Source organism: Nerophis ophidion, linkage group LG10 (assembly GCF_033978795.1).
Source record: "Nerophis ophidion isolate RoL-2023_Sa linkage group LG10, RoL_Noph_v1.0, whole genome shotgun sequence".
In the NCBI taxonomy this organism is placed as follows: domain Eukaryota; kingdom Metazoa; phylum Chordata; class Actinopteri; order Syngnathiformes; family Syngnathidae; genus Nerophis; species Nerophis ophidion.
In genome coordinates this window covers 13,015,095-13,022,954 of record NC_084620.1, presented here as the reverse complement: position 1 = coordinate 13,022,954, position 7,860 = coordinate 13,015,095, and the positions used below count along the sequence as shown (strand labels likewise).

The window sequence follows — 7,860 nt, the reverse complement described above, 5'->3', positions numbered from 1 at the left end:
AAAATTGGTTTACTACAAAGAAAGCCCATTTTTATTCCAAAATAATCACCTGTGTTTTTAAATCATTAGTTCGTCCTCAAAGGATGTCTGTATCTCGGATGCGCTTTTGTCCCAGGATGCTTATTGGGGCTGTGCAAAGCTAACAAATAATGCAAACGTGGAGGCTAATTTGTAACATAAATGCAGGATTGTGTTTTTTCTTAGTTTTTTAATGGCTCTCAGTACATGCTAACAATGACAAAATAATTTGTTTTGCTAAATTGTTAAGTATTACACAGTTGGCACGCTGGCACCAGCCAAGATAGTAGAAGGTACCAAAAGAGCACAAATATCCATCCATCCATTTTCTAGCGCTTATTCCATTTTGGGTCGCAGGAGGCGCTGGTGCCTATCTCAGCTACAATCGGACGGAAGGCGTTTTACACCTAGGACAAGTCGCAACTTCATCGCAGGGCCAGAGCACAACTAATTTACATTTATCTGCAAATCAAACAACTTAAGTCTTGCATTTACAATAATAGGTGTCTTTAATAGACTATTAAAATTGTACATTAGCCAGAAGATATAATGATGTACAAGATGTACAACAACTGCAGAGGCCACCACAGTGTATATGTTTTACTTGTTATTCATATCTGTATGTAGAAGTGGCTGGTTGCATCAGCTCGGGTCTTTAATGTCTTTAATGTCCTGTGTTTTCTTTGATGTTTGCCTCTTACACACATGTAAGAGGGATGTGTACTATAACTATGAGTTGTTGTTTTTTTTTTACCTTGGCCTCAGTCTGGACCCCCTCTCCAGGGGCCCAGGCTTTTATTTTATTTTAATCTTTTATTTTTTCTCCCATCCCCCCTTTGTTTACCTGCATCTCACCTTTTTTGGAAGAGGAGCAGGGAGTTGGCAGATCTGTCAGCGATCCTGTCCTGTCTCCCTGTAATGTTTGTCTGATCTTGAATGGGATTGTGCTGAAAATTTAAATTTCCCCTCGGGGATTAATAAAGTATGTCTGATCTGATCTGATCTGAAGATGCATCGTTGTGGAAAAAACCCAGCTTTTAATTACATTTGAAAAAAACATTGGCTAGTGTATTAGTAATTTTCAAGATTAATTGTTTATCTCAAAATTAAGATGTGGATGTTTTGTTAAGATAGCTTAGCGCTGTGCTGTCCAAAGTCTTGCCTGGGGACCACATATAAGAGGCCCAGTTTTTTTTTTACTTTTGTTATTTAAAAATTTAACGCCAAACTAGTCTGTCATCAGGACACTGTAAAGAATGATTAGGGCCATTTTGCAAAGAAAAAATCCAAAAAGCTACAAGAAAAAATGTGTTTGCTATGTTTAAAAAAGTATTGGCCTTGAGTTGGGAATTTGACATTAGCAATCTAGCTAAAACGCCAACAAGCTGACAATTAGCATCTTAGTAACTGACAAAATACGACTATGTAAGTACCAAACATGCCAAGGCAGTTCCATTTCTCAAAAATGAAGAAGCTTTTTACAACATGGAACATTCATACAATGGCATGTAATTGCCTTTAGATTTGAGTAAAATAGCTAACATGCTAACAATTAGCATGCTAGCAACAAAGTACTAAGTAACAAAAGAATATTATTAATTATTATAATAACATGTGCCTTTTAATAGACTATAAAACATTACTTTAGCCAGAAATGTGTTTTATTTTGAAAAAAATCCTATATCCATCTATAGTTTTTGGCGGGAGTCATTGAAAAAATATATTGGCCTATGCTAAATATTATTTTCTATTGTATTTGAAAAAGTGGGAAACCATTTCCAATAGGCTTAGTTTTGTATGTTGTTTTACTACAATATCACAAGTGTCTGTATATCTGTATCTGTATATATAATATACTGTACGCACATTAAGTATATATTTGCTGATATGATATATATTTCCTTTCCTATACCTAGTCTATTTATAACTGCTTTGTCCTTTCCATCCTTACATTTCCATCATTGTAATTAAGCTATTGTGTTGAACAATTTCCCTTGTGGATCATTAAAGTTTGTCGAAGTCTTAAGTGTCAAACTCAAGAGATCATCTGGCCTGCCAAATCATTTCAGCTGGCCTGCAAAAGTTTGGGAATATAATGACACTTCATCTTTCTTGCTCAATTTATTTTGATTTTGACAGAAGAACATGTAGTGCATGACACTATATAGTTCTTAACTGGGTATTGTTTAATTATTTCATTAAATTATGGTAACTACAACCATTACTGGACGTATCAAACTATAAATGTTTCGGTCATTGTAACAACTATTTGAATAATTTATACAATAACTGCTTGTCTCACTGACTTTTGATGTCAAAGCAGGTTTTCCATCAGTTTTTGGTAAACAATATAATAATAATTATAATATGAAGGGACAATTGTTTACTATCATGAGGAGATTACACTCCACATTCATATGCTCATATTATATATATTTTGCAGTTACAAGCAGCCCTATGAGTGCAGCCGTAAATGTGGCCCACCATGAAAATTTGTTTGACACCCTTGAGTTTTATCTACACATATTTTGACCTTGATTGGATTGTTTTTAGTGTGCTTCAGGGTTTGGACATCCTTGGTGTAATAAGGAAGTATGTGATTGAAAAATAAACTACCGGTGCACAATCACATTGGCTGCTCACTTTCAGTTGGCTGCAAACAATGTTCTCTTAAAGGTGCATCATTGCACACTGCTCGCACATCCTCTGTGCACAGCAAATCAAAATAAAATGAACAACAACTATAAACAAAATAAACACATAACAATTTATTCTGTATGATTTTGCAAAAATAAATGTGATCTCTGAAAGGGGTACAATTTATTTCCAAACAGGACCCCTACCTATACATAACATTTTAGTACAAAGCTCATAAAAAACAAGATTTTTAAAATGTTCCTTATAAGTGGGCCAAATCACCTACTGTATATCAGTGGTTCTCAAACTTTTTCTCCAAATCGGCCTACCACATCAGAAAACACTTGGCTCTCCAAGTACCATTGTAAGGACCAACATTAAAATACAGTAGCGTAGTGGGCCAAAGTATTCATTAAAACAAGACAGAGGTTATATTTAGCAAGTCTATTTGATATGTTTGGCCTCTGTTACATTACACACAGTAATAATGAAAAATAGTAACACTGTTTTAAGTATTGCTTGCATTTACATGATGTCACGTCAAGCCAACTTCTGTTCTCTGTGGGTACTAGGTGTCATTTAACCTTTCTCAAAGAAAAATGCCCTATGCATGCGTTGTTTTTGGCTATACGAACCGTTCAAATCGCGAAAATGATAAAAGTTTCTTCAGAGTTCCTCAAGAGGTAATCAAGAAAGGTGGAAGAGTGGAAGATTTTATGAAAGACGACGATGACAAAACAAGTAGCATGCACTCCATCCAGTACAAGGGAGCAGAGTCGAAGATTTGTTTGTTTGATATATTTTTAACGTTTAATGTATCTCATTTAAGTATTTTCTTGAAAATATTTGTAGTTTATCTTGTTTCGGAATGCTTAAAACGCAGTTTTGCTATGAGTGTTTCAAAAATCACCAACTTGAGGGAAACTAAATAAACAAAAGCAAATATGAGCAAAACCTCAAAGAGTTGAACTTTTACTAAAGGCAGCAATCATAAATGAAGCTTTCAGCACATTCACAATGTTGACATCTGTAGTTCTATGTTGACAGCGTGTGTAACAACAATAAAGCAACAAACAGCAGAAGCCACAAAGATAAATCATGAGTAAAAATTGTGCATGGTGTATTTATTCCCTGTCCCAGCCACACACAAAGAAGTTGTAAACCTTCAGGCTTTTCCAATTGTGTATCTGTTTTGTCATGTAGAATGATGTCTGGTGCACATGATAGTTCGACATGTCTGGGAACTCAATCGATGGATTACCCTTGACATCACTCAAAAATGGATTGATAGATAATCTTCTCTGATAAGTATAGGGATGTATTCCATTGCACAGTGAGATTTTTTGCTCGTATCTGCTTTTTGCAGGAAGATCTAGGCCCCTTGTGTACTCAGAGAGTTTGTGTGGTGCTTGCTGCACAACAGCCACCTTGGCTCGCTTCATCCCCACTGTATTTCACTTCCGGGAAAAATTCCTGTGACGGAATACACGCAATGGGAAAATAAAACGCTGTACTTTAGTCGTGTTTATTTGGCGAACCACTAGATTAGATGATGGCTGCGTACCACTGGTGGTACACGTACCACAGTTTAAGAATCACTGACCTACAGTGGGGCAAAAAAGTATTTAGTCAGCCACCGATTGTGCAAGTTCTCCCACTTAAAATGATGACAGAGGTCTGTAATTTTCATCATAGGTACACTTCAACTGTGAGAGACAGAATGTGAAATCAAATCCAGGAATTCACATTGTAGGAATTTTAAAGAATTTATTTGTAAGTTATGGTAGAAAATAAGTATTTGGTCAACCATTCAAAGCTCTCACTGATGGAAGGAGGTTTTGGCTCAAAATCTCACGATAGATGCCCCCATTCATTCTTTCCTTAACACGGATCAATCGTCCTGTCCCCTTAGCAGAAAAACAGCTCCAAAGCGTGATGTTTCCACCCCCATGCTTCACAGTAGGTCTGGTGTTCTTGGGATGAAACTCAGTATTCTTCTTCCTCCAAACACGACGAGTTGAGTTTATACCAAAATGGATACATGGTTGATACAGCAGAGGATTGGGAGAATGTCATGAGGTCAGATGAAACCAAAATATAACTTTTTGGTATAAACTCAACTGGTCGTGTTTGGAGGAAGAAGAATACTAAGTTGCATCCCAAGAACACCACACCTACTGTGAAGCATGGGGGTAGAAACATCATGCTTTGGGGCTGTTTTTCTGCTAAGGGTACAGGACGATTGATCCGTGTTAAGGAAAGAATGAATGGGGCCATGTATCGTGAGATTTTGAGCCAAAACCTCCTTCCATCAGTGAGAGCTTTGAATGGTTGACCAAATACTTATTTTCCACCATAATTTACAAATAAATTAATAAAAATTCCTACAATGTGAATTCCTGGATTTTTTTTTCACATTCTGTCTCTCACAGTTGAAGTGTACCTATGATGAAAATTACAGACCTCTGTCATCATTTTAGGTGGGAGAACTTGCACAATCTGTGGCTGACTAAATACTTTTTTGCCCCACTGTATATTAAAAGATAATCTAATAGAAATGACTGCTGCCATTTGATTACAACAATAAGACATTTAACCTGTTATTGATGTCAGGTTTGGGACAGGTGTGCACATCTGATGTTGCTCACATGTGGTCCACTTAATGCTCAGGGAGTTTGTGCCTTCGCTCAGACACATGAACATTTTGGGGGAACATTGGCTGCAAACATTATGAGTGTTTTGCCTCAGGTTACACAGCGGTGTATTTTTCTTTTTAATAAAAAGGCTGTGACTCATCTTTAGAGACATTTTCTCTCTCTCTTTCTCTCTTTCTCACTCTGTCTCTCTGTGCCCTGGAACATGGTGGCCTGTTGCTGTCCACCAGAATAAAATGTGCTGTTGTATGAGTGTTTGTTTTTTGGACGACATCAGCCGAGCACTTTTATCATTCGTCTCATCGTTTGCCTTTTTTTTTTTTACTGCCGACACGCCGCTTCACACCTTCCAAATGTTTGTCCATTTTGTCTTTAACAGAGTGTTATTTCAGGGTTCACCGTGGTTATGGCTTTAGGGAAAAAACTGTTCTTGACTCTGTTTTGTCTTAAACCTGATGACCCTGTAGCGTCTTCCTGAGGGCAGCAGTTCAAACTGGTCAGAGCCAGGATGGGAGCTGTCCTTGATAATGTAAATGTAAAACTAATAACACTAGTAATATTGTTGCAAAATTAACTGACATACAGCTTTTTTATATATAGTTTCCCTTTGCCTCATTGCGCTTAAAATATTAAGGTTTCATTATTTTGGGGGGAGGTATTTTTAAAGCTTTTTTTTTTTTGATACCTAAACTAAGCATTTTCAAGCACAAACATGGCTAAATAAACTAAAAGTACAGTAGTATTGGCCACTACAGGAGACCAAATCAATCAGAGCATGGCCACTGATATACGTCAGCCTCAGGTAGCCTTACTATATTGGATTAAAAAGTATGTTTTTTCATGTCTATAGGGCTTTCATAATGTCGAAAATAATACAAAAAAGGTTGGAAACCGTTTTTTATGCTCTACCCATGAAAATGTCCATCCATTTTCTAGCGCTTGTCCCTTTAGATTCATAATTAATGATTCCTACTTTATGGAAGTTGATTTGGCCATAAACGAGGGACAACTGTATGTAACTTCTTAGCATACCTGGGCTGGTTTTGGCGAATGCTTTGTGTAAATTTGGGATACAGTGTGTTGGTCTACCACCATTAATTTATTATAATTTCACATAGGAGTGCAATGTTTGTTTGGGCTGATTATTGGTAAAATAGGTTAAAAATAATAATGTAATTGTAGAAAAAGGCAGAAATAAATAGAATACAATTGTCCATCTCCCTAAAGATATACTTTATTATGACGCCATCCTACGTAATCTCTTCCACATATGTCCATGCTCAAGTCTTCTCTTTTATGTTCTGGTTTCAGGCCCCTGTTTCACTTATTTGTGGCTTTTATTAGCTTTGGGGCATTAAGCCATCGCCTCCGACCATCTGCCATACGTCTTTTTTTTGTTGATTTTCGCCCTCATCCTTTTTTGACTGCTTTTGCCTTGCTTTGTTGTTAGATTACCCGTTTAATTCCTAACATGCGGACCTCCTCCTTCCTTGTTGCAAAGCGTTCTCGGTGGAGTCCCAGCAGGCTCCGGCAGAGGCATCTACTTGCTATTTAAAGAGACGTGCGTGCCTGAAAGTACAGGCGGTCTAGAAACAGGAAGTGGCGGCATGCGGCATCAGTCAACATGCAGCCGCTTCCTAGCCCAGCGAGACAGGCTGCCTGCTTTATCAGTTATACGCCCTACCTCTCTGCGGCCTGTCTTGCCCCCCAAAATCTCAGAAGTGCGCACATACGCCGCATGCTTGCCCCCTCACGAAAACCACCACCATGTTCTATCTCTTTGCCTCCCCCCACCCTTCTGCCTTCTCTTGCTGCCAGTGCAGCATGCCTGAGTAGCTGCCTGGATATGAAGGAGCTAATTAATTTGATTTAGGCAGTGGAAAAAGCAGCCGTCCGTCCCCTGTCCCCCCCCCCCCCCCCCCACCTCCCCCTCCCACATTATTTTCCACCTATCCTTCCCAGTCTCCTTTGGCAACGCTTACACAAGTGCTTTAATGCAGACTGATGTGGTCACGTAAACATGCTCAGTGTGTTCCTGCGTCTGTCATTTGACACCCCACCTGAGGTTTGTTAGAGGCCCGCATCATCTGGAGAGAGGCCTCGTTTACAGAAAAGTGTCTAATGAGAGGCTCACCATGTTGTCTGTGCAGGTCGTGCCAGTATCATGACGCCTCGAGTGACGTCTAAAGAAAAAAAAGGTGAGAATTAGCATTTTTAACAATAGACTCGAGCTGTCCTGCCTTGTCTTTGGGTATGAATTGATGAAGCCTGCTTGGATGTGAGGCGAAACGGCTTCCTTCCAACACAGTCTTGATAGTCCTGTTGTCATCAATTAAGTGCGCTGAAAACATTTGGATTATAGGGAATTATTTGACTAGTTGAGTACAACTGAAGGTGCACTGCATTTTGTTGTGTTTCTCGGGGTGAGTGCACTTATTAGCTCAAAAAATGAAGTGCTTGATGTACTAATGCAGGAGTCTCCAAACTTTTTGACTTATTGGCCACATTGGCTTAAAAAAATTTGGCTGGGGGCTGTGGGCCGGGCTATCCA

At 38.6% G+C, this 7,860-nt stretch overlaps 1 protein-coding gene across 4 annotated transcripts in view; it reads left to right on the top strand.

Moving 5' to 3' along the window:
* Positions 1 to 7,860, top strand: part of zbtb4 (zinc finger and BTB domain containing 4) — a 50,118-nt gene that overhangs the window by 4,787 nt on the left and 37,471 nt on the right. For 2 of the 4 annotated variants that reach the window (XR_009808403.1, XM_061912453.1), the window contains exon 2: positions 7,460 to 7,507. The exons of 1 other annotated variant lie outside the window; for it this stretch is intronic. The gene's annotated coding sequence lies outside the window, so the exon portion shown is untranslated. Of the gene's footprint in view, positions 1 to 7,272; positions 7,375 to 7,459; positions 7,508 to 7,860 lie in introns of those variants that run through there. One more of the 4 variants, XR_009808404.1, reaches the window with a different exon arrangement.